Source organism: Trichechus manatus, unplaced genomic scaffold, assembly GCF_000243295.1.
Source record: "Trichechus manatus latirostris isolate Lorelei unplaced genomic scaffold, TriManLat1.0 scaffold00043, whole genome shotgun sequence".
NCBI lineage: Eukaryota > Metazoa > Chordata > Mammalia > Sirenia > Trichechidae > Trichechus > Trichechus manatus.
In genome coordinates, this window is record NW_004443979.1 from 6,356,703 (window position 1) to 6,379,791 (window position 23,089).

General features: G+C 41.8%; 2 non-coding genes across 2 annotated transcripts; both read left to right on the forward strand.

Annotated features, from left to right (window-relative positions):
• The first annotated feature begins 9,007 nt into the window (after positions 1 to 9,007).
• On the forward strand, positions 9,008 to 9,171 carry LOC111820586 (U1 spliceosomal RNA). The gene has a single exon (XR_002824122.1). It is a non-coding gene; the product is annotated as a U1 spliceosomal RNA (small nuclear RNA).
• Positions 9,172 to 15,665: 6,494 nt separating this feature from the next.
• LOC111820589 (U1 spliceosomal RNA) lies at positions 15,666 to 15,821 on the forward strand. Its single transcript, XR_002824125.1, has one exon. It is a non-coding gene; the product is annotated as a U1 spliceosomal RNA (small nuclear RNA).
• The last annotated feature ends 7,268 nt before the right edge of the window (positions 15,822 to 23,089 follow it).

The window sequence follows — 23,089 nt, forward strand, 5'->3', positions numbered from 1 at the left end:
ACAGATAAACCAGAATTGATAAAATTACCTACAGGGGTGAGTGTGAACAAAATGGAAGGAGAGAGTGACACTCTTCTGAGTGGACCTTTTATATAATTGTGACTTTTAGAACTCAATGTTTTACATATCTTTTAAAATAGGGAGGAAAAAAGACAACTTCAGTGTAAACATAAACAACCTAACTGTATCTCAAATGAATACTATAACCACACTGACGTAGAAAACAATAACTGAAGTAATTTTTGAACACAGTACATCGACTATAGGTATCTTCAGTCTAAAGACAAAAACGACTGCAAAAGCTGAACTGTTCCATAGTATGTCATGGTTGTATGGTTGTAGCAATCCTATGATAATGCTCTGTGCATTGTAGGATTAAGCTAATGAGTAAATAAATGTTGGGAGCCAAGGTTCTCACTGTAGGAAGAAAGAGATACAAATATGGATTTGTATTGCTAATCTATTTGTTAGATTAGAAACTGAATTGGAGGTATCAATCTGGGCTCATTATTTTTAATAGATATGTGTCTGCTGAAAAGGTCCAGAAGCAGACACCCTAGTAGCAAGGAACACACTTAACATATGGTATGATCTTGGTTTTTAAAGGCCATTTCCTGCTAAAAGGAACAAAGGCTCTTTGGAGAAATGGCTGATTTCAGGGTGGCAGGGAGGGTATATAAGACAAGCCAAGAATCTCTTGTGTCAGCAAGTAAGGAAATGTCCCAAAAATTAGATGGACATGTCAAAAGAACACAAGAGCCAAGTTGAAGGGGCTTTCATGGGCCCACTCTGGGAAAACTTAAACATCCAAATGAGTAAAAAGAGTAATGAATAAACAGCTGATTAAAAAAAGAACTGTAAATCCGTATTGATAATACATAGGGGAGGAGAGAAAGTTCTACCTTAAAATAGAGTGCCAGCTAATAAATATAGAATGATAAAATTAGAAAATCAACATTTTGCAATCATAATAATTGATTCAAGCAGAATCATCAATGGATGCTAAAAACTGTAGTGTTAAAGTTTGATGAGGAACAGTATATGTACATATTCCCAAATTACACACATTACTTATTACAAAGGGCAAAGGTCCCTGGTTGGCACAAACAGTTTGCACTTGGACTCTGCTACTAACTGTAAAGGTTGATAGTTTCAAATTCATCCAGTGCTGTGGAAGAAATACATGGCAATCTGCTTCCCTAAAGATTACAGCCAAGAAAACCTTATGGAGCTCAGTTCTGCTCTGTAACACATGGGTTCACCATGAGTAGGAATTGCCTCCACGGCAGATGGTTTGGTTTTTGGTTTGTACAAAAGGCAAATGTGGTGGACACTTCCAGTGGCAGATGGTTGCAGTACGGGCTCCACTACCCATGTGCTCCTGCAGTACTCTCCCATATTGACTCTGGACTTGGCTATGTGACTAGTCTTATGGATTGAATCGTGTCCCCCTAAGAATATGTGTTGAAATCCTAACCCCTAGACCTGTGGATGTAATCCCAATTGGGAATAGGGTTTTCTTTGTTATATTAATGAGACCATGTCAGTGTAGGTTGTGTCTTAATCACTTTTGAGATATAAAGAGCAGATTAGGCACAGAAGCAAGCAAATACAAATGGGGGAAAGAGTGATGCCACTTAGAGATAGCCAAGGAACCAAGGAACACCAGGGCTAGAGAAGCTGAGACAAGGATTTTCCCCTAGAGAGGACAGAGAGAGCCTTCCCCTAAAACTGGTGCCCTAAATTCAGACTTCTAGCCTCCTAAACTGTGAGAAAAGAAACTTCTGTTCGTTAAAGCCACTCAATTGTGGTATTTCTGTTACAGCAGCACCAAGAAACTAAGACAATTAGCTTTGGCTAATGGAACATTAGTAAATGTCATGCAAGCCGAAGATGGAAAAGCACTTGTTCTTTGGGGCTTGCTCTTGCTTGCTGCCCTGAGATCACCATGAGAAGCAGCCCAGGCTAGCCAAATGAAAGATGAAATCACAGGAGCAAAGATGAGCCCTGTCAGCTGAGGCACTCTAGTCTGATGAGGCCCCAGCTGAGCCCAGATGGAATTTCTGACCCAAAGAATTAATGAGCAAATAAAAATGGTCTTTGTTTTAATACAGGGGAAACTAGCACAACCTGTACAAGGAAAGGTCATGGAAGCCCCATAGACACATCCAAACTCCCTGAGGGACTGAATTGCTGGGCAGAGGGCTGTGGGGACCATGGTCTCAGGGAACATCTAGCTCAACTGGCATGACACAGCTTATAAAGACAATGCTCTACATTCTACCTTGGTGAGTAGTGTCTGGGGTCTTAAAAGCCTGTGAGCGGTCATCTAAGATACTCCACTGGTCTCATCCCTTCGGGAGCAAGGGAGAATGAAGAGAACAGGATACAAGGAAAAGATTAGTCCGAAGGACTAATTGTCCACAGCTACCAAGGCCTCCACCGGATTGAGTCCAGTACAGCTAGATGGTGCCTGGCTACCACCACTGACTGCTCTGACCAGGATCACAACAGAGGGTTCTGGACAGAGCTGGAGAAGGATGTAGAGCACAATTCTAACTCACAAAAAAAAGACCAGATTTACTGGCCTAAAGGAGACTGGAGAAACCTCGAGAGTATGGCCCCCAGACACTCTTTTAGCTTAGTGGTGAAGTTACCTCCGAGGTTCACCGTTCAGCCTGGGAGTGGACAGCCCTGTAAAACCAAATGAGACTAACGAGGTACAGGAGTCCAGTGACAAGGACCAGAAGGCAGAAGGGGACAAGGAAGCTGGTGATAGGGAACCCAAGGTTGAGTAAGGATATTGTTGATGTGTTGTGAGATTGTTAACCATTGTCATAGGGCAACATTTGTAGTAACTGTTAAATGAGAAACTATTTTGTTCTGTAAGCCTTCATCTTAAGTGAGAATAACAGCACAATTGGAAGAGCATAGTCAATGTCACTGAACTGTGCATGTAGACATTTTTGAAATGGTGTATCTTTGGCTATGTGTACTTTCACCAAAAAAAAAAAGGGTTGAGAAGTTAGAGGGTTAATATGTTGTGGGGTTGTTAACCAATGTCATAAAACAACATGTGTACTACTGTTTCATGAGAAAGTATTTGTTCTGTAAGCCTTCACCTGAAGTACAATAAAAAAATAATAATAATAAAGTACAAAAAAAAATGGTCTTTGTTTTAAGTCACTAAGTTTTATGGTGGTTTGTTATGCAGCAATGGATAACTGATATACTACTTTAACCAAGCGATCAATGTTACCACCACCAGTGCTTGGACAAATTGACATCATATGCCTCCTTATATGATGCCCTGAGAAGGACACCAGTTATATAGTATTTATGTCAAAAATGCATCCCTGGATGCAATCATAAGGAAACATAGGACCACCCCCAAATTGAGGGAAACTATACAAAATAACTGGCCTGTAGTCTTCAAAAATACTGACAGCATGAAATTCAAAGGACTCAGGGACTGTTTCAGATTTAAGAAGATTTAAGGAGACATGGCAACTGAATGCAACATGTGATTTTGAATTCTCCTTTGCTCCAAAGGACATTATTGAGACAATTGGTGAAAAAGTGCATACTGTCTGGAGAGTAATAATATTGAATCAATGTCATTTTCTTGATTTTGATCTTTGTACTGCAATTATGTAAGAGAATCCCTTAGGAAATATCCACTTATTAAGCAAATTTTTTTTCATTACAATGCTTTTTTTTCTTCCTTTTTTTTATTATTGTACTTTAGATGAAGGTTTAGAGAACAATCTAGCTTCTCATTAAACAATTAGTACACATATTGTTTTGTGCCATTGGTTACCAACCCCACGACATGTCAACACTCTCCCTTCTTGACCTTGGGTTCCCTATCACCTGCTTTCCTGTCCCCTCCTGCGACCCTGTAGGACAGAGTAGAACTGCCCCATGGGGTTTCCAAGGAGCGACTGATGGATTCCAACTGCTGACCTTTTGGTTAGTAGTCTAGCTATTAAACACTGTGCCACCAGGGCTCCACACTTACCATAGGACCCAGCAATTCCTAGGTATTTATTCAAAAGAAATGAAAATATATGTGTCTTATTTGTCTAGTGCTGGTATAACAAATACCACACGTGGATGCTGTTAGCAAAGAGAAATTTATTATCTCACAGTCTAGGAGGCTAAAAGTCTGAGTTCAGGGCATCAGCTCTAGGGAAGTCTTTCTCTCTCTGTCGCTTCTGTGGGAAGTCTTTGTCATCAATATTCCCGTGGTTTAGGAGCTTCTCAATGCAAGGACACTGAGTCCAGAAGACGTGCTCCACTCCTGGCGCTTCTTTCTTAGTGGTATGAGGCCCTCTCCTCTTTGCTTGATTCTCTTTCATATTTCAAAAGAGGTTGACCCAAGATACAATCTAATCCTGTAGATTGAGTCCTGCCTCATTAACATAACTGCTTCTAATCCTGCCTCATTAACATCATAGAGGTTAGCATTTACAACACATAGGATAATCACAACAGATCACAAAATACTGGACAGAAATACAATCATGGCCTAGCCAAGTTGATACACATTTTTTGGGGACACAATTCAATCTATAACATTCCACCCTTTGGCCCTCCAAAATTCATGTTCTTGCCATATGTAAAACACATTTAGCCCATCGTATCATCCCAAAAGTCTTAAATCAACTCCAGGTACAAATTCCATCCTGTGGCAAAATTCCTCATCTGTGAAATCTAGAATACAAGTTATCTGCTTCCAAATTACAGTGGTGGAAAAGGCACAAGGTAGACATTTCCATTACAAATGGGAGAAACTGGAGGGAAAGAAGGGATAACAGGCAGCAGGCAAGTCAGCAGAACACATTACATTAGCTCTCAAGGTTTAAAAATAATCCTCTGTTCTCCAAGACCATTGAGGCAATGCCCCTGCCCTCCAGATTCTGGGTGTTGGCCACACATACCGGATTCTGGGTGGAGGCCCCTTGGCCCTGGGCTTCAGCTCCACCTTCCAGACCCTCTGGAATGGCAACTCAGCTCCCTTACATTAGGGTGGCCCCATTCTCCTAGTTCATCTGAATGGTGGCCCTACTTCCTCAGCCTGGGAGGCCCTGCCTGTTCTTCTGCCCCTTGGGCATGACAGCCTCACCCCCTCAGCTTTGGACAGTGGTTCTGGCCCCATCCTGCTGGCACTCGTGAAAGGCAGCCCCACACTCCAGAACCAAGTTGGTGAAGATCTGACTCTTTGAAAACTAGGAAGTTGCAGCCCCACCCTTTGAAACCCCAGAAGCCATGGCCCCACCCTTTGAGACCAGGGCGGCTCTGCTACCTGTGTTCCTTGTCTCTTCAGTTTCCGCTTCCTGGTTCCTTGGCCTCTTGGCCCCTCCAGTCTCTTGGGCTGGCCTAGCGTCTGCCCTGCTCAGACAAGTGTTCCAAAGCTCTTTAGCTCGATCGATAAGTGTCTGGAGGCACCCCACTCCACCAGAAGAACCTCTGCCAGAAGGCACTCAGATCTCTTACTCCATGGGTCAGCAAGCTTAGCTCCACCAATAATTGCCCGGAGGCACCCCATTCCACTAGGAAACCTCCTGTACAAAGGCACTCAGCTCTCTTGCTCCATGGGTCGGCTCCTGTGCTTGCACCAGTCTCCTGGTACTGATGATGCCATTTCTCTGCTACTGCTTCCAGCTGTCTAATGTCTAATGTCTAATCTCTAATGTTACAGATCTCCTCACTTCCTCTAAGTCCTCTGTTCTCTGAGACCATTGAGGCAATGCCCCTGCCCTCCAGATTCTGGGTGTTGGCCACACACTCCGAATTCTGGGTGGAATTCGGAGAATTCCATAACATAACAGTGTTGTTCCAATATTTGCAGCTATTGTAAACAAAGTTGCTATGAATAGTATGGGCACATTGTTATGGATTGAATTGTGTCCCCCTAAAATGTGTGTCAACTTGGCTACACCATGATTCCCAGTATTGTGTGATTGTCCACCATTTTGTGATCTGAGGTGATTTTCCTATGTGTTGTAAATCCTTCCTCTATGATGTGAATAAGGCAGAATTAGAGGTAGTTATGTTAATGAGGCAAGACTAATCTACAAGATGGGATTGTATTTTGAGTCAATCTCTTTTGAGATATAAGAGAAGTGAGCAGAGAGACAGAGGGACCTCCTACCACCAAGAAAGAAGAGCCAGGAGCAAGAGCATTCTTTGGACTTGGGGTCTCTGAACTGAGAAACTCCTAGACAGACCAGGGGAAGATTGATGACAAGGACTTTCCCTCAGCACCTACAGAGAGAGAAAGCCTTCCCCTGGAGCTGGCACTGTGAATTTGGACTTCTAGCCTCCTAGACTGTGAGAGAATAAATTTCCCTTTGTTAAAGCCATCCACATGGTATTTCTGCTACAGCAGCACTAGATAACTAAGACAAACACAAATGTTCATCAACAAGTGAAGGGATAAACAAATTGTGGCATGTCTAGATAATGGAATATTTTGTTGTTGGGTGCCATCAAGTTTTGACTCATAGCGACCCCATTTGAGAGAGTATCACGGTCACATAGGGGTTTCTAGGCTATAATCTTTATGGGAACAGATCGCCAGGTCTTTTTCCTGCAGAGAAATTATTTCTGGGAATATTAGCTAGCAATAAAAAGGAGTAAACTACTGATACATGCAACAGAATGAGTGAATCTTAAAAACATTATGTTGATTGAAAGAAGCCAATCACAAGAGTATTATAGTGCATAGTTCCATTGACATGAAACTTGAAAAGATTAATACAGTGACAGAAAACAGATCAGTAGTTGCTTGGAGCTTTGGTGGGGATTGACTGGGAAGGGAGTTTTTAAGGTGATGGAAATGTTCTCTATCTTGATTGTGGTGGTAATTTTGTGGGTGTACAAATTTGTCAGTACTCATAGAACGTATGCTAAAAACAAGTGCATTTTATTGCAGATAAAGCATCTCAATGAAAATGGTTTTAAAAAAAGCTTTCATGAGAAATGATAAAGACTTTATAAACAAGGTAAACAGTAAGGAGATAAATGCAACAAAACAAAAAGAGAGAAATCATCCCACATACTTAAAAACAAACAAGAAAAGGTCTTTCCTGAGTTTTTGGTTACTTGAGGATGAATTCGGGCTAAATGTTTCTTTTTGCTGAAATGAAGGCGAGAACAAATTGGAGCTCAGACCTAACACGTCCTTGGTGGGTCCCTCCACAGGTAGGCCACAGGAGCTGAGATCCCTCTCCTGCAGGCCCCAGACACATGGCTGCCCAAGGAACTGCCCCCAAGGGGCTCCAGAACACAAGTGGGTCTCTCATGAGGCTTAACTCTTTGGTAACCCAATTATTGTCTGCTTTGAGTTTTTTGTCGATACCATGATGTCATGGATTGAATTGTGTCACCCAAAAATGTATGTCAACTTGACAAAGCCAGTATTGTGATTGTCCACTATTTTGTCATCTGATGTAATTTTCCTATGTGTTGTAAATTCTACCTCTATGGTGTTAATGAGGCAGTACTCAATCTACAAGATTAGGTTGTGTCTTGAGTCAATCTCTTTTGAGATATAAAAGAGAGAAAGGAGCACAGAGACAGACCTCATACCACCAAGAAAGTAGTGCTAGGAGCAGAGCGCGTCCTTTGGAAGTGGTGTCCCTGTGCTGAGAAGCTCCTGTTGTTAGGTGCCGTCCAGTCGGTTCCTACTCATAGCAACCCTATGTACAACAGAATGAAACACTGCCTGGTCTTGCGCCATCTTCATGATTGTTGTTATACTTGAGCCTGTTGTTGCAGCCACTGTGTCAATCCATTGCGTTGAAGGTCTTCCTCTTTTTCGATGATGTCCTTCTCCAGCGGCTGATCCCTTCTGATAACATGTCCAAAGCATGTGAGACAGAGTCTCACCATCATCACTTCTAAGGAGCATTCCGGCTGTACTTCTTCCAAGACAGATTTGTTTGTTCTTTTGGCAGTCCATGGTATATTCAATATTCTTCGCCAACACCGTAATTCAAAGGCGTCGATTCTTCTTCTGTCTTCCTTATTTATTGTCCAGCTTTCCAGTGCATATCAGGTGATTGAAAACACTATGGCTTGGGTCAGGCACACCTTAGTCTTTAAAGTGACATCTTTAAAGAAGCTCCTAGACCAGAAGAAAATTGATGACCAGGACCTTCCCCCAGAGAGAGAAAGCCTTCCCCTGGAGCTGGCACCCTGAATTCGGACTTCGAGCCTACTAGACTGTGAGAGAATAAACTTCTGTTTGTTAAAGCCATCCACTTGTGGTATTTCTGTTATAGCAGCACTAGATAACTAAGACACATGTTTTAATTAATGGAAGCATGCTGAATCATTGAGTGTGTCTGATTTTTTGGTAGGTAGTATAGATTTTTTTTTCTCATCCCCCATCACAAGCCTACCGTGTTTAGTGGTACATATGAAGTCCCACTAATTATACCCTAGAGTCCCCACCGGGGTCTATTGGTACATATGTGAAACAAATAAAAATTTTCAAATTTCTATTTTTCCTACCAAAAATTCAGACACTTCATATAATACCCTGTAAAAAGTTATTTGCACACACGACCGTTTCTTCGGTTTCAAACAGTCATAAAGGACCCTGCCTTAGAGCAGCACGCACTGTTAGTGGTACGACAGCTTCCCAATAAACCCCAGAGGCAGAAAAAAATTCATGGTCGCTATATGTACTGCGGTCATTAAAGCGTTATTAAATAGGTCCCCAGCCCAGAGGAGGGAGAGACGGCTGGGGACGTCACTATAAGGGCGGGACGTATGCAGATAAGCACAGCGCGTAGAGCCCGCTGGTCCTGCTCAGCCTGGGCTCCCACGTCCTGCTATTGGCAAGATCCAAACGTTCCAGGTTACTTTTCCGATTTGTGAGGTTGGAGGAAGGGGCGCTGAGGAAGCAAGGGTGCGGTGGCCGCGTGAGGAAAGTGACCATGTGTAACGAGCGTGAGGCCCGCGAGGGTGTGAGTGGAAGCGAGAAAAACAATTCATACTTACCTGGCAGGGGAGATAGCATGATCACGAGGGTGGTTTTCTCAGGGCGAGGCTTCTCTATTGCACTCTGGATGTGCTGACCCCTGCGATTTCCCCAAATGTGGGAAACTCGACTGCGTAATTTGTGGTAGTGGGGGACTGCGTTCGCGCTATCCCCTGATTCTTTAGTATTTTAAAAATAGAAGCGTGTTTATGTTTTAAGTTTGTAGTTGTCTTTTTTTTTTGTCGTGAGATTTGTTGATGTGGGGTTGCTGTTTTTTTTTTTCTGAGGAGTTGAACTCGCTTGAATTGTGCTTATTTTTTTTTTTTTTTTTTAAAGGATAGGCTTAACGTGCTGTATACGGAAATTAGTTGTGTATTTGGAACTCTTTGTACTGTGATACCGCATGAGAATTTTGATTAGCGAGTCTCGTTCTGTATTGTTGTGAGGATTGAGAATGTTGTAGCACTAGGCGATGTTTCGTTCTGTTGTATATAGGGAACCCGGTTCAACAGCACCTAGTAACAACATTGCTGTTAAAACGTTGTTTCACATTTCCGTGTTGTACTTCTGTGCTTAACAACAGTGAGCTGCTGCTTTCTTATTGTTAGGTGCAGTGGAGTGGATTTCTATTCATAGGGACCCCATGTGACCGGGTAGAATTGTCCCGTAGCGTTTTCTAGGGTGTAATCTTTACAGCTGCTGATTTACAGGTCTTTCTCTCGTGGAGCCTCTGGGTTCCAACCGACAAACTTTTGAGTGTGTAACCGTTGTGCTACCAGGGCTTACTGCTCTGTTTTACTTGAGAGAATTCCAGACTGTAAGGAAAACTGTAAACCATTTCTTTTGTCTCCTAACTCTTCATACTTGCTACTTCCTGGCCCAAATACTGCACTCCGACATTGTTGGAGGATTGGTTGGTACCTTTGAAAAGGCTTCCTGCGTTGGTTGTCTGGCCGAACTAGGATAGACTTGAAAATCTTTAAGAAACCTGTGCCATATTCTTAAGCCCCCTCCAAAGACTCAGCAACCTTCCTTCTCAACACGCACTCTACCTGTACCTTTTTCCTGCCTCTTTTTTCCCTCCACAGTACTTAGCACCACCTATCATCTTGCTGCTCAAAGTCTCATCCTTGGCTAGCAGCACCTGGGAGCTTGTTGGGAGTGCAGAATATTCAGTACCCCACTTTGCAAGATCTACTGAATCAGAATCTACATTTTAGTGAGATCCCCAATTGCTTCTATACATTAAAGTTCAAGGAGCACTGATCTAACATACTGTATGTTTTAGGCTGGGTTCTCTAGAGAATTGCTACAAAATTATAGAAACCTTTATTAAGCAAAAATATCAAAATATATTGTTTCTCGACATATTCTCCATCTAGGTCTATACACTTCTGAAGGCAGTGTTTCCATCTTAGCTCTAACCCTTCCCCTGAAGAACTGTGCTTTCTTCAGTTTACACCGTGTCAAAATGGCAGTTTTGGCATCCTCCAGGGACTCAAATCATGTTCCTTTTAAATGCTCTTTGAATTTTGGGAACAAAAACAAGTCTGAAGGGGCAAGATCAGGGCTGTAGGGTGGATGGGGTAAGGTTTCCCAGCGAAATTCTTGTAGGACAGCCCTTTCTACCCCTGAAGAATGAGCAGGTACATTGTCATGATGGAAACAAATTCCTTGGTGCAGTTTTCCTGGCCTTTTTCTCACCAATGCAGTTTTTAGTTTTCTTAAAACTTCTTCATAATAAGCCCCCTTGATAGCCCTGTGGCCTTCAGGAAAATCTGTCAAGATTACCCCTTGGGAATCCCAAAAAACAGTCACCATAACCTTCTGAGCTGTTTTCCCCTCTCTTGGCTGATCTTTGAGGTCTTTCTGACCTCCCTTAAAATGCATGATCCATCTAAAAACCGTTTTTTATGTGGGACAGCATTCTCATAAACTTGTTGCAAAGTTTCAGTGATTTGGGCAGAAGTCCACTTAAGTTTTGTTAAAAACTTGATATTAGCCCTGACTTTTTTTTTGAAGGCACCCAAAACAGACTAAGGCAAGTGTATTACTAAGAGAACTTGTCTGCAGCCATCCAGTAATAACAGAGACATGTTTAAACACGTTTTGTTTGGAACAAACCTGTGCATGTATGAACTTGAACCCTAGTAGCAATTTTTTTTTAACTTACCCTTATATGTATATATATATATACAGAGAGAGAGTTATATCATGGAAATGGCTCATGCGGTTGTAGAGGTTGGAAAGTCCCAAGTCTGTGGTCAGGTGTCAGGCTGAAGGCTTCTCCTGACCATGTAATTGCAGGGGCTGATGAACCCAAGATTGGCAAGTAAGATGGCAGGCTGCTGGCTCAAGTCCTGCTTGTCTTAGTCTGGTTAGGGTGCCTTCAAAAAAAAGTATACTTTTGTGCCATGGAAAGAAATGATTTTGAGTCAGATGATGATGAGCAGAATGCAGGATCCAGAGCAGAGCAAAAGCCAGCAAGCTTTGCCAGAAAGTACATATATATTGGGATGCAGGCCTCACCCCCAAGGAAACTCCTTTTCAACTGATTTGCTGCTCGTCATGGATTGAATTGTGTTCCCCAAAAATGTGTGTCAAGTTAGCTAGTTCATGATTCCCAGTATTGTGTGATTGTGCACCATTCTGTCATCCGATGTGATTTTCCTATGTGTTGTAAATCCTACCTCTGTGATGTTAATGAGATGGGATTAGCAGCAGTTATGTTAATGAGGCAGGACTCAATTTACAAGATTAGGTTGTGTTTTAAATCAATCTCTTTTGACATATAAAAGAGAGAAGCAAGCAGAGAGAAGTGGGGACTTCATACCACCAAGAAACAAGAGCCAGGAGAATAGCTCATCCTTGTCCTTTAGACCTGGGTTCCCTGAGCTGAGAAGCTCCTTGACCAGGGAAGATTGATGTCATGGTTTGAATTATGTCCCCCAAAAAATGTGTGTATCAATTTGGGTAGGCCATGATTCCTGGTACTGCGTGATTTTCCTGTATGTTGTAAACCTGCTTCTATGATGTTAATGAGGGAGGATGGGTGGCAGTTGTGTTAGTAAGGCAGGACTGGATCTATAAGACTGGATTGTGTCCTGAGGCAATCTCTTGAGATACAAAAGACAGAAGTGAGCAGAGAGACAGGGGGACCTCATACCATCAAGAAAGCAGTGCCAGGAGCAGAGTGCGTCCTTTGGACCGGGGTCCCTGCGCTGAGAAGCTCCTAGTACAGGGAAACACTGATGAGAAGGCCAAGAGAGAGAGAAAGCCTTTCCCTGGAGCTGACGCCCTGAATTTGGACTTTTAGCCTACTTTGACTGTGAGGAAATAAATTTCTCTTCGTTAAAACCATCCATTTGTGGTATTTCTGTTATGGCAGCACTAGAGAACTAAGACAATTGATGACAAGGACCTTTTCCCAGAGCCAACAGAGAGAGAAAGCCATCCCCTGGAGCTGGCACCCTGAATTTGGACTTCTAGCCTCCTGCAATGTGAGAGAATAAATTTCTCTTTGTTAAAGCCATCCACTTGTGGTATTTCTGTTATAGTACCAGTAGATAACTAAGACACTGCTCATACCAGATCTCATCATGGAGGTGATTACATCATTACATAACTGCCAAACTATTGAGAATCATGGCCCAGCTAAATTGACACACAGTCTTAACTGTCACACTATGTATTTACCTGTCTAATTTCACCTACTAGAATGTAAGCTCCATGACATCAGGGATTCTAATTTGTTGACTGCTTCATCTACAGTTGGCTAGAACAATAGGCTCTTAATAGATTTGCTGATTTATTGAATTGATAAAAAGCTACCAGATGTCCTTCCCCCCCACAAAAAAAAGTTTCCTAGTATGTTCCCAGGTTCTACCTCTGAGCACATGCAAAGTTAGTACTATGTTCTTACAAAGAAATCAGAGATGGAAACATTCATCTTTCAGCTTCAGCAGTATGATTGTTGAGGTTGTGTGTCAACTTGGCTAGGCCATGATTCTCAGTTGCTTGGCAGTCATGATGTAGTTTGGCAGTTGTATGTGATCACCTCCATAATGAGATCTGATATAACATGATCACCTCCATGATGGGATCTTCTGTGAGTAGCCAATCAGTTGAAAGAGATTTTCCTTGGGGGTGTGGCCTGCATCCAATATAGGTGAACTTTCTGGCAAGGCTCGTGGGCTTTTGCTCACACTGGATCCTCCTGCTGGCTCCTGTTCATCTGGCCTCTGGTTCTTGGGACTTGAGCTAGCAGCTTATCTGCTGTCTTGCTGGCTCATCTTGGGTTCGCCAGACCCTGTGGCTGCATAAATCAGGAGAAGACTCCAGCCTGACTCATAGATTTGGGACATTACAGCCTCTACAACTGTGTGAGCCATTTCCTTAATATAAATCTTTCTATATATTTATATGCTTTACTGGTTTTGCTTCTCTAGAAAACCCAGCCTAAGACAAACAGTAATTTCATTAAGGCCATTGTGTTGAGCCCCTAGGTGAGAGCTTCAAAAACAGCCCTAGGACAGGGGACGGTCCACTAGCTTACGCACACCGTCAGCCACCAGTCCAGCCTCATTCAGCCCCTTCTCACTTTAGGAGAATGTGATCATTTTATAGATACCAGAAAAAGACAAGTCAAAGGCAGGCACAATATTTTTCTCACATGCCTGCCTCTTCTATTCATCCAGTAAGGGTTTAACAAATGGATATTATTATAGGTAACTCCAGAATCAGCCGCTCCATTACTTCACCCTGGTTCAAGCAGCCACTATCTAGCCTGGATTATGCAATAGCCTCCTAACTGGTCTCCTTGTGATCAGCCTTGCCATCACTGGAGCCAGAATGATTTTGTTGTTGTTCAATCTTTTTTTCAAATCATGTTTAAGGATTGTTTAAAATATGTATCAGATTATACCACCCAGTCACTCTCTGACCTAATTTTGTACAACACTCCCTAACTGCTCCAGACACAGAGCCTCACTGCTGTTCTCCAAACACAGTCTGATTTGAGCCTTTGCTGTAGATGATTTGTGTTTGGGGTGCTCTTCCCCCAGGTATCCCCATGTCTAACTCCCTCACCTCCTTTAAATCTTTGCTCATAAGACACTTTCTCAGTGAGGCCTTTTCTGATCACCCTATTCAACAAGGCAACATACCCATTACCCTACTCCTGACCTCCCTTTCCCTCTTCAATTTTTTTTCATAGCATTTAACATCTTCTAAACAATGGACTCAAACATAGCAACCATTGTGAGAATGGTGCAGGACAGGGCAGTGTTTTGTTCTGTTGTACTTAGGGTCGCTATGAGTCAAAACCGACTAGATGGCACCTAACAACATCTTTTCTAACACACAAATTAATTTACCTTTTATTGTGTCCGTTTTCTCCCACTCCCCTCACTAGAATGTTTACAGATGCGCAACAGTGTCTGGCGTTGTTGTATGCAGTGGAGTAGATTCCGACTCATCAAACCGAACCAAACTCATTGCAGTGGAGTCAATTCCGACTCAGAGTGACCCTGTATAATGGAGTAGAACTGCCTCACAGAGTTTCCTAGGCTGCAGATCTTTGCGGAAGCAGATCAAAAGGTCTTTTCTCCTGCGGAGCCGCTGGTGGGTCTGCGCTAACCTTTCTGTCAGTAGCCGAGCGCTTAACCATTGCACCACCAGGGATCCTCTGGCACGTGGTAGAAACTCAATAAACAATTGTTGAATGGACGAATTCTCAACGTCATCAAAGAGGCGATCAGAATACAAAAGGGGCCCGGAACCAGATTTCGCCCAGGTCGCAGGTGCAAGGTTATCTTGTATGATCACAAAATTATGGGAATTCAGTGTAAGTAAAAAAGGACTAGAGAGCATGCTGAGGGGTCACCCTGTGTGGTGCTGGAGGAGTACTGAGGAGAGAAGGCCGATGGGCCCTGACCCTTCCCACTGAGGCCGGGAGAGGGATGGAAACACCACTTGGCTGCAGTTAAAGGTTCGCCCTTTACCCTAGTTTTCTTTCTTCAAGGTCAGAAATCTGAGTTTTCGTTCCGGCGTAAATAAGTTAGGCTACATATTCCTACGTATTCTGAAGCGGTTATGTCACATACTCAGGAAGACGCCACGGACGGACATTACCGATTTGATATTAAGGCGATTTAACACTATGTAAACCTGGGAAAAGGCCTTTCCTGAGTTTTCGATTACTTAATGAGTTCAGGCTGAAAGCTTTTGCTGGGATGAAGGCGACACCAAGCCAGAGCCCTGACCTAACATGCCCTCGGTGGGTCCTTCCACAGGCGGGCGGCGGGGACCGCGAGATCCCTTTCTCCAGCCTCCCCTACAGGCTGCGGACACACCGCCGCGCCCGGATCTCTCCCGGATCTTCTTAGGTCCGGAGCAGGGACAACAGAGAGATGACTGGAGACATCATAACCTGGGCGGGGCGTATGCAGATTAGCAGGGTGCGCAGAGCCCGCTGGTCCTGCTCAGCCTGGGCTCTCACGTCCTGCTGGTGGCAAGATCCAGTTGTTCCAGGTTACTTTTCTGATTTGTGAGGTTGGAAGAAGGGGCGCTGAGGAAGCAAGCAAGGGTGCGGTGGCGGCGTGAGAAAAGTGACCGTGTATAAAGAGCGTGGGGCCCACGAGGGTTTGAGTGGAGGCGGTAAAAGAAATGTCTTTTTATTTGACAAGAGAGGCAATAGGGTTACGAAGATCGTTTTCTCAGAGCGGAGCTTTTATCCGGGTGTGCAGACCCCTGTGATTTCCCCAAATGTGGGAAATTCGATTGCATAATTTGTGGTAGCAGGAAACTTCGTTTGCGTTGTTCCTGGTTGTTCAATATGGTGAAAACATTTGAGAGTTTAGTATTTGTGAATTCTTTTTTTGCGTGTGTGTACAAGGGGGCAACACACTGGTTTTGACAACTGATGCTATGTTGGTGTTCATTGTTTCAGACAACTATGTTAATAAAACATTTTGTACTGGGTTCTACTCTTTTTTTTGGCTGACTCTACCAAGTACAATGTACTTCTCCAAGGACGGGTCTTTCCTGATAGTGTATCTCATGTACCTGCTACAAGTCTTGCCAGCTTTGCTTCTAAGAAATCTTTATTCTGGCAGTCCATGGTGTATTAAATATTTTCTCTAACACTATAATTCAAAGGCATTGTTTGGTCTTCCTTATTCACCGTCCCTCTGTTGCATGCATATGATGCGATTGAAAATGCCATGGCTTGGGTGCTTGCACCTTAGTACTCAAAGTGACATCTTTGTTTTTAAACACTTTAAAGAGGTCTGTTGTAGCAGATTGGACATAGTTTTAATAGTTAATTTCTTAATGGAGATGCAATATTAAATAATGTGTTTTCCCATACATTAACTGTCCTATTCTGTGTCCCTTGTATGGGTTAATAATGAGGGCCCTGAATTTTCTCTAACTTCACCAAATTTCGTGTCTCTCTCCAGCGATTGATTCCTCCTTATGACATGTTCAAAGCAAGGTAAATTAAACACTGTTCTGTTGTGATCCATAAGGTTTCACTGGCTAATTTTCAGATCTGTCTTAGTCTGGAAGCTTCACTGAAATCTGTCCACTATGGGTGACCCTGCTGATACTTGAAATACCAGTGGCATAGCTTCCAGCATCACAGCAACATGCAAACCACCAAAATATGACAAACCCACAGAAGGGTGGTTATCATAAGACTGGTTAGGTGCCATTGAGTTGGTTCTGCCTCATAGTGACCCTGTGTGCAACAGAAGGAAACACTGCCTGGTCTTGCACCATCCTCACAATTGTTGCCCATCGTTGTAACCACTGTGTCAATTGATCTCTTTGAGGGTCTTCCCCTCTTTCATTGATCTTCTGCTTTACTAAGCATGATGTCCTTCTCCAGGGACTGGTCCCACATGGTAACATTCAAAGTACTTGAGACGAAGTCTCACCATTCTCACTTCTAAGGAGCATTCTGGTTGTACTTCTCCCAAGACAGATTAGTTCATTCTTCTAGCAGACCATGGTATATTGAATATTCTTTGCCAACACCATAATTCAAATGCATCAGTTCTTCTCCATAAGACTTACTCTCTAGCTTTTAAGGATGTCTTCAGTCTTTTAAAGACTAAGTAGAGAGAGAGTCAAGGAAAAAGCAGAAGACCCTCAGTGAGGTGGATTGACACAGTGGATGCAACAATGGGCTCAAACATAGCAACGATTGTGGGGATAGCGCAGGACTGGGCAGTGTTTTGATCTGTTGTACACAGGGTTGCTGTGAGTCGGAACCGACTCAAAAGTGCCTAATAACAACAACACAGTCTTTTAACATAAGGTGATTGTTGGCTTGAAGACTTTGTAAGTTGAGCCCAAATAAAAGATCATAATTACTTCAGATATAAGAGTTTTTTGCTTGCTTGTCTGTGTGAATAAAGAATCTGCCAGTTTGGGTGTAAATTGGTATTACCAGCTTTACAGTTGTCCGTAGATTTATTGAACAAAATCTCTCCCATCATAAAGGTCAGAGAATTTGCTAGATAGGTTACTATACATTTCTATTGATCGTAGTATAGTTAAGGAGCCTCCAATCAACTCAGTTAACAAAGTTGTGTTTTTTTTTTTTTTTTTTTGCGTGTCAAACTTAGGGCTTGAATATCTGGATGTGTATTAGTTGTTTTTACTTAGTTATCATAAAAAATTAGTAATGAAGATGGTCTCGCTTTTACTCTGCCAATTTTTAGTTGTTGAATATATAAGTCCAGACCATGTCTATACTGGAAGTGCAAAATAGAACTGATCAGAAATAAGTAATTGTTGGAACCATTACTGGAAGTACAGAGAGAAAAGGTAGTGTAACAAATAACATGTTTTGTTTTCTAGTAAAAGGTAATTCTTTTTCTCTTTTTGATGTTAAATATTTTTAATTTTATTCGCATGTGAATGAAGCCAGTACTTCAGGAGGATGAGACTGTGGTTCCCACAAAGGATATGAAATTTAAGTTTCTAAAATAACTGATATTGGTACTGAACTCAACTGAAAAAGGCATTCTAGTCAACTTATTACTATTTTCCACAGACTGCCTTCCTGCCCTATTCATGGTAGCAGTTATTTCAATTATTTAGTGCATTTTTGGAGATTCAAATTTTGTTTCCCAAGGCCTTTACAACGTGTTTAAAAGGAATTTGAATTTTTTGTTACATTTTTTTAAAAAGCTAAAAGGCAAATAATATTTTACAACAGAATACATGAATATAATTTTCTCTTACAAAATCACTAAATTGAAGGTGATTATATCACCACAAGCAGAATATTGAATTTTGTAGCCATTAGTCAGTTCACTGTTTGGCCTTTACAATAATATCACTTAAATATAAAACTAAAGTTAAAATGACTTTTTCTTAATTTTGACTTTTAGTGTAAACTAAAATGTGATTCTTAAAGTAATTGAAGTAACTACTACTGTGAATAGGGCAAGAAGGCAGTCTGTGGAGAATAGTAATAAATTCACCAGAATACCTTCTTCACTTGAGTTCAGTACTAATATTGGTTATTCTAGAAAACTTAAATTTCAAATCCTTCGTGGGAACCAAGGTCTAGTCCTCCTGAAGTACTAGCTTCATTCACATGGGAAGCATGAATCCAACTGTGTATTTCCTTCACTCGGATAGTTATATGGGTGATTAGCATCACCTGAAAGGCTTCCTCCCAGTGCTAGGACAGTATTTTCCTCTGGAACACTTTTATGTAGACAAAATCTTCCATTAAATAGAAGTGGCAAACTTCTTCCAGTGGGCCATTCCATGTACTTATGAACTTATATTTTAGGGTTTCTAGGGAAGATAGAAGTCCTTTTAAGTATTGAACATGATTATGAGAGAATTTAGTTAAATTGAGTGTGAGACATGGTCTCAGACCCAGATTCATAGGTCTGCCAAACATAAGTTCAAAGGGAGAGATACCAGTAGCTTGTTTGTAGGGCTTGCTCTTTTTGTATTTTTTTTTTTTAATGTTTCTCATGTGAAAATCTGTGTGTGTTTCCTTCTCTAGTTAAAAATCTTTCAGTGGGGTTCTTGTATGTTGTAGGTTACAATTAAACAGCATAGTTTTGCTTCATACACAAGTCTTGCCATGACCTGGCCTTAGCATGTAGTCTTTTGAGTATACACTACCCTGATCCCCACGCAGCCCTGCCATGTTGTTATTATTAGGTGCCATCGACTTGGTTCTGACTCATAAAGACTCTATGTACAATAGAACAAAACACTGCCCAGTCCTGTGCCATCCTCACAGTCGTTGTTATGTCTGAGCCCATTGTTGCAGCCACTGTATCAATCCAGCTCGTTGATGATCTTCCTATCTTTTGCTGACCCTCTATTTTACCAAGCATGATGTCCTTCTCCAGGGACTGCTCCTTCCTCATAACATGTCCAAAGTCCTTGAGATGAAGTCTTGCCGTCCTTGCTTCTAAGGAGCACTCTGGCTGTACTTCTTCCAGGACAGATTTGTTTGTTCTTCTGGCAGTCCACGGTATATTCAATATTCTTTGCCAACACCGTAATTCAAACACATCAATTCTTCTTCAGTCTTCCTTACTCATTGTCCAGCTTTCGCACGCATGTGGGGTAATTGCAAATATCATGGCTTGGGTTAGAGGCACCTTAGTCCTTAAAGTGACATCTTTGCTTTTGAACACTTTAAAGAGGTCTTTTGCCCAATGCACTACATCCTTTGATTTCTTGACTCCCGCTTCCATGTACATTAACTGTGGATCCAAGTAAAATGAAATCCTTGACAACCTCAATATTTTCTCCATTTATCGTGATGTTACTTATAGGTCCTGTTGCGAGGATTTTTGTCTTCTTTATGTTGAGGTGTAATCCATACTGAAGGCTGTAGTCTTTGATCTTCATCAGTAAGTGCTTCAAGTCCTCTTCAATGTCTGCAAGCAAGCAAGGCTGTATCATCTGCCTATGGCAAGTTGTTAATGAGTCTTCCTCCAATCCCGATGCTGTGTTCTTCTTCAGATAGTCTAGCTTCTCCGATTATTTGCTCAGCATACAGATTGAATAAGTATGGTGAAAAGATACAACCCCGACGAACACCCTTCCTGATTTTAAACCACACAGTATCCCATTGTTCTGTTTGAAGACTGCCTCTTGTTTATGGGCAGGTTCTTCGTGAGCACAATTAAGTGTTCTGAAACTCCTGTTCTTCGCAATGTTATCAGTGATTTGTTCTGATCCACACAGTCGAATGCCTTTGCATAGTCAATAAAATACATGTAAACATCCCTCTGGTATTCTCTACTTTCAGCCAAGATCCACCTGACATCAGCAGTGATATCCCTTGTTTTATGTTCTTTTCAGAACCTGGCTTGAACTTCAGCAGTTCCCTGTCAATGTACTGTTAACAACTGCTTTTGAATGATCTTCAGTAAAATTTTACTTGTGTGTGGTATTAATGATATTGTTTGATAATTTCTGCATTTGTTCGATCACCTTTGGAATGGGCACAAATATGGATCTCTTCCAGTCAGTTGACCAGGTAGCTGTCTTCCAAATTTCTTAACATAGACCAGTGAGCACCCCCAGCACTGCATCCGTTTGTTGAAACATCTCATATGGTATTCTGTCAATTCCTGGAGCCTTGTTTTCCACCCTTCCCTTCAGTGCAGCTTGGCCTTCTTCCTTCAGTACCGTTGATTTTTTTTTTATTGTACTTTAGATGAAGGTTTACAGAACAAACTAGCTTCTCATTAAACAGTTAGTACATATATTGTTTTATGACATTGGTTAACAATCCCATGACACGTCAGTACTCTCCCTTCTTGACTTGGGTTCCCTGTTACCAGCTTTCCTGTCCCCTCCTGTCTTCTAGTCCTTGCCCCTGGGCTAGTGTGCACCTTTAGTCTCGTTTTGTCCTATGGGTCTGTCTAATCTTTGGCTAAAAGTTAAACCCTTGGAGTGACTTCTTTACCGAGCTAAAAGTGTGTCCGGGGACCATACTGTCAGTGTTTCTCCAGTCTCTGTCAGGCCAGTAAGTCTTAAAATTTTGTTCTACATTTTTCTCCAGCTTTGTCCAGGACCCTCTATTGTGATCCCTTTCAGAGCAGTCAGTGGTGGTAGTTGGGCACCATCTAGTGTCACTGGACTCAGTCTGGTGGAGGCCGTGGTAGCTGTGGTCTATTAGTCCTTTGGACTAATCTTTCTCTTGTGTCTTTAGTTTTCATTTTCTCTTGCTCCTGAAGGGGTGAGATCAATGCAGTATCTTAGATGGCCACTCACAGGCTTTTAAGACCACAGATGCTACTCACCAAAGTAGAATGTAGAACATTTTCTTTGTAAAATATGCTATGCCAATTGAGCTAGATGTTTCCTGAGATCATGGTCCTCACAGCCCTCAGCCTAGCAATTTGGTCCCTAAGGGAGTTTGAATTTGTCCATGGAGCTTCCATGACCTTACCCTGAACAAGTTATGCTGGCTTCCCCAGTATCATGTACTGTAGTACCATTGGTTCTTGATCATATGCTACCTCCTGAAATGGTTGAACGTCGATCAATTCTTTCTGGTACAGCGACTCTCAGTATTCCTTCCATTTCTTTTTGATGCTTCTTGCATCATTCAATATTTTCCCCATAGAATCCTTCAAAATTGCAACTCAAGTCTTGAATTTTTTCTTCAGTTCTTTCGAATTGAGAAATGCTGAGGGTGTTCTTCCCTTTTGGTTTTCTAACTCCAAGTCTTTGCATATTTCATTATAATACTTTATCTTCTTGAGCCCTTTGAAATATTCTGTTCAGCTCTTTTATGTGATCATTTCTTCTGTTCACTTTAGCTACTCTATGTTCAAGAGCAAGTTTCAGAGTCTCTTCTGACATCCATTTTAGTCTTTTCTTTCCTTCCTGTCTTTTTAATCACCTTTTGCTTTCTTCATGTATGATGTCCTTGATGTCATCCCACAACTAGTCTGGTCTTTGGTCATTAGTGTTTAATGCTTCAAATCTATTCTTGAGATAGACTGAAGGTGGGGTATACTCAAGGTCATAATTTTGTTCTCGTGGACTTGCTCTGATCTTCTTCAGCTTCAACTTGAACTTGCATATGAGTAATTGATGGTCTATTCTGCAGTCAGCCCCTGGCCTTGTTCTGACTGATAATATTGAGCTTCTCCATCATCTCTTTCCACAGATTTAGTCGATTTGATTCCTGTGTATTCCATCCTGTGAGATCCATGCGTATAGTCACTGTCATGGTTTGAATTATGTCCCCCCAAAAATGTGTGTATCAGTTTGGCTGGGCCATGATTCCCAGAATTGTGTGGTTGGCCTCCATTTTGTGATTGTAATTTCTCCCTGCGTGGAGAAGCTCCTTGTCCTGGGGAACATTCATGAGAAAGAAAGCCTTCCCCTGGAGCTAATGCCCTGAATTTGGACTTTTAGCCTACTTGATTGTGAAGAAATAAAGTTCTCTTTGTTAAAGCCATCCACTTGTGGTATTTCTGTTATAGCAGCACTAGATGACTAAGACAGTCACCATTTATGTTGTTGAAAAAAGGTGTTTGCAATGAAGTCATTGGTTTTGCAGAATTCTATTATGTGATCTCCAGAATCGTTTCTGTCACCAATTCTGTATTATCCAACTATCAGTCCTTCTTCTTTGTTTCCAAACTTTTGCATTCCAATCACCATAATTATCAGTGCATCTTGATTTCATGGGTTATCAATTTCAGACTGCAGAAATTGGTAAAAATCTTCAATTTCTTTATCTTTGGCATTAGTGGTTGGTGCATAAATTTGAATAATAGTCGTATTAACTGGTCTTCCTTGTAGGCATGTGGATATTATCCTATCACTGACAGCGTGTACTTCAGGATAGATCTTGATTGAAATGTTCTTTTTGACAATGAGTGCAATGCCATTCCTCTTCAATTTGTCATCCCCAGGATAGTAGCCCATATGATTGTCTGATTCAAAATGGCCACTACTAGCCCATTTCAGCTCACTAATACCTAGGATACTGATCTTCATGTGGTCCATTTCATTTTTGACAGCTTCCAATTTTCCCATTCATACTTCATGCATTCCATATTTTAATTACTAAGAGAT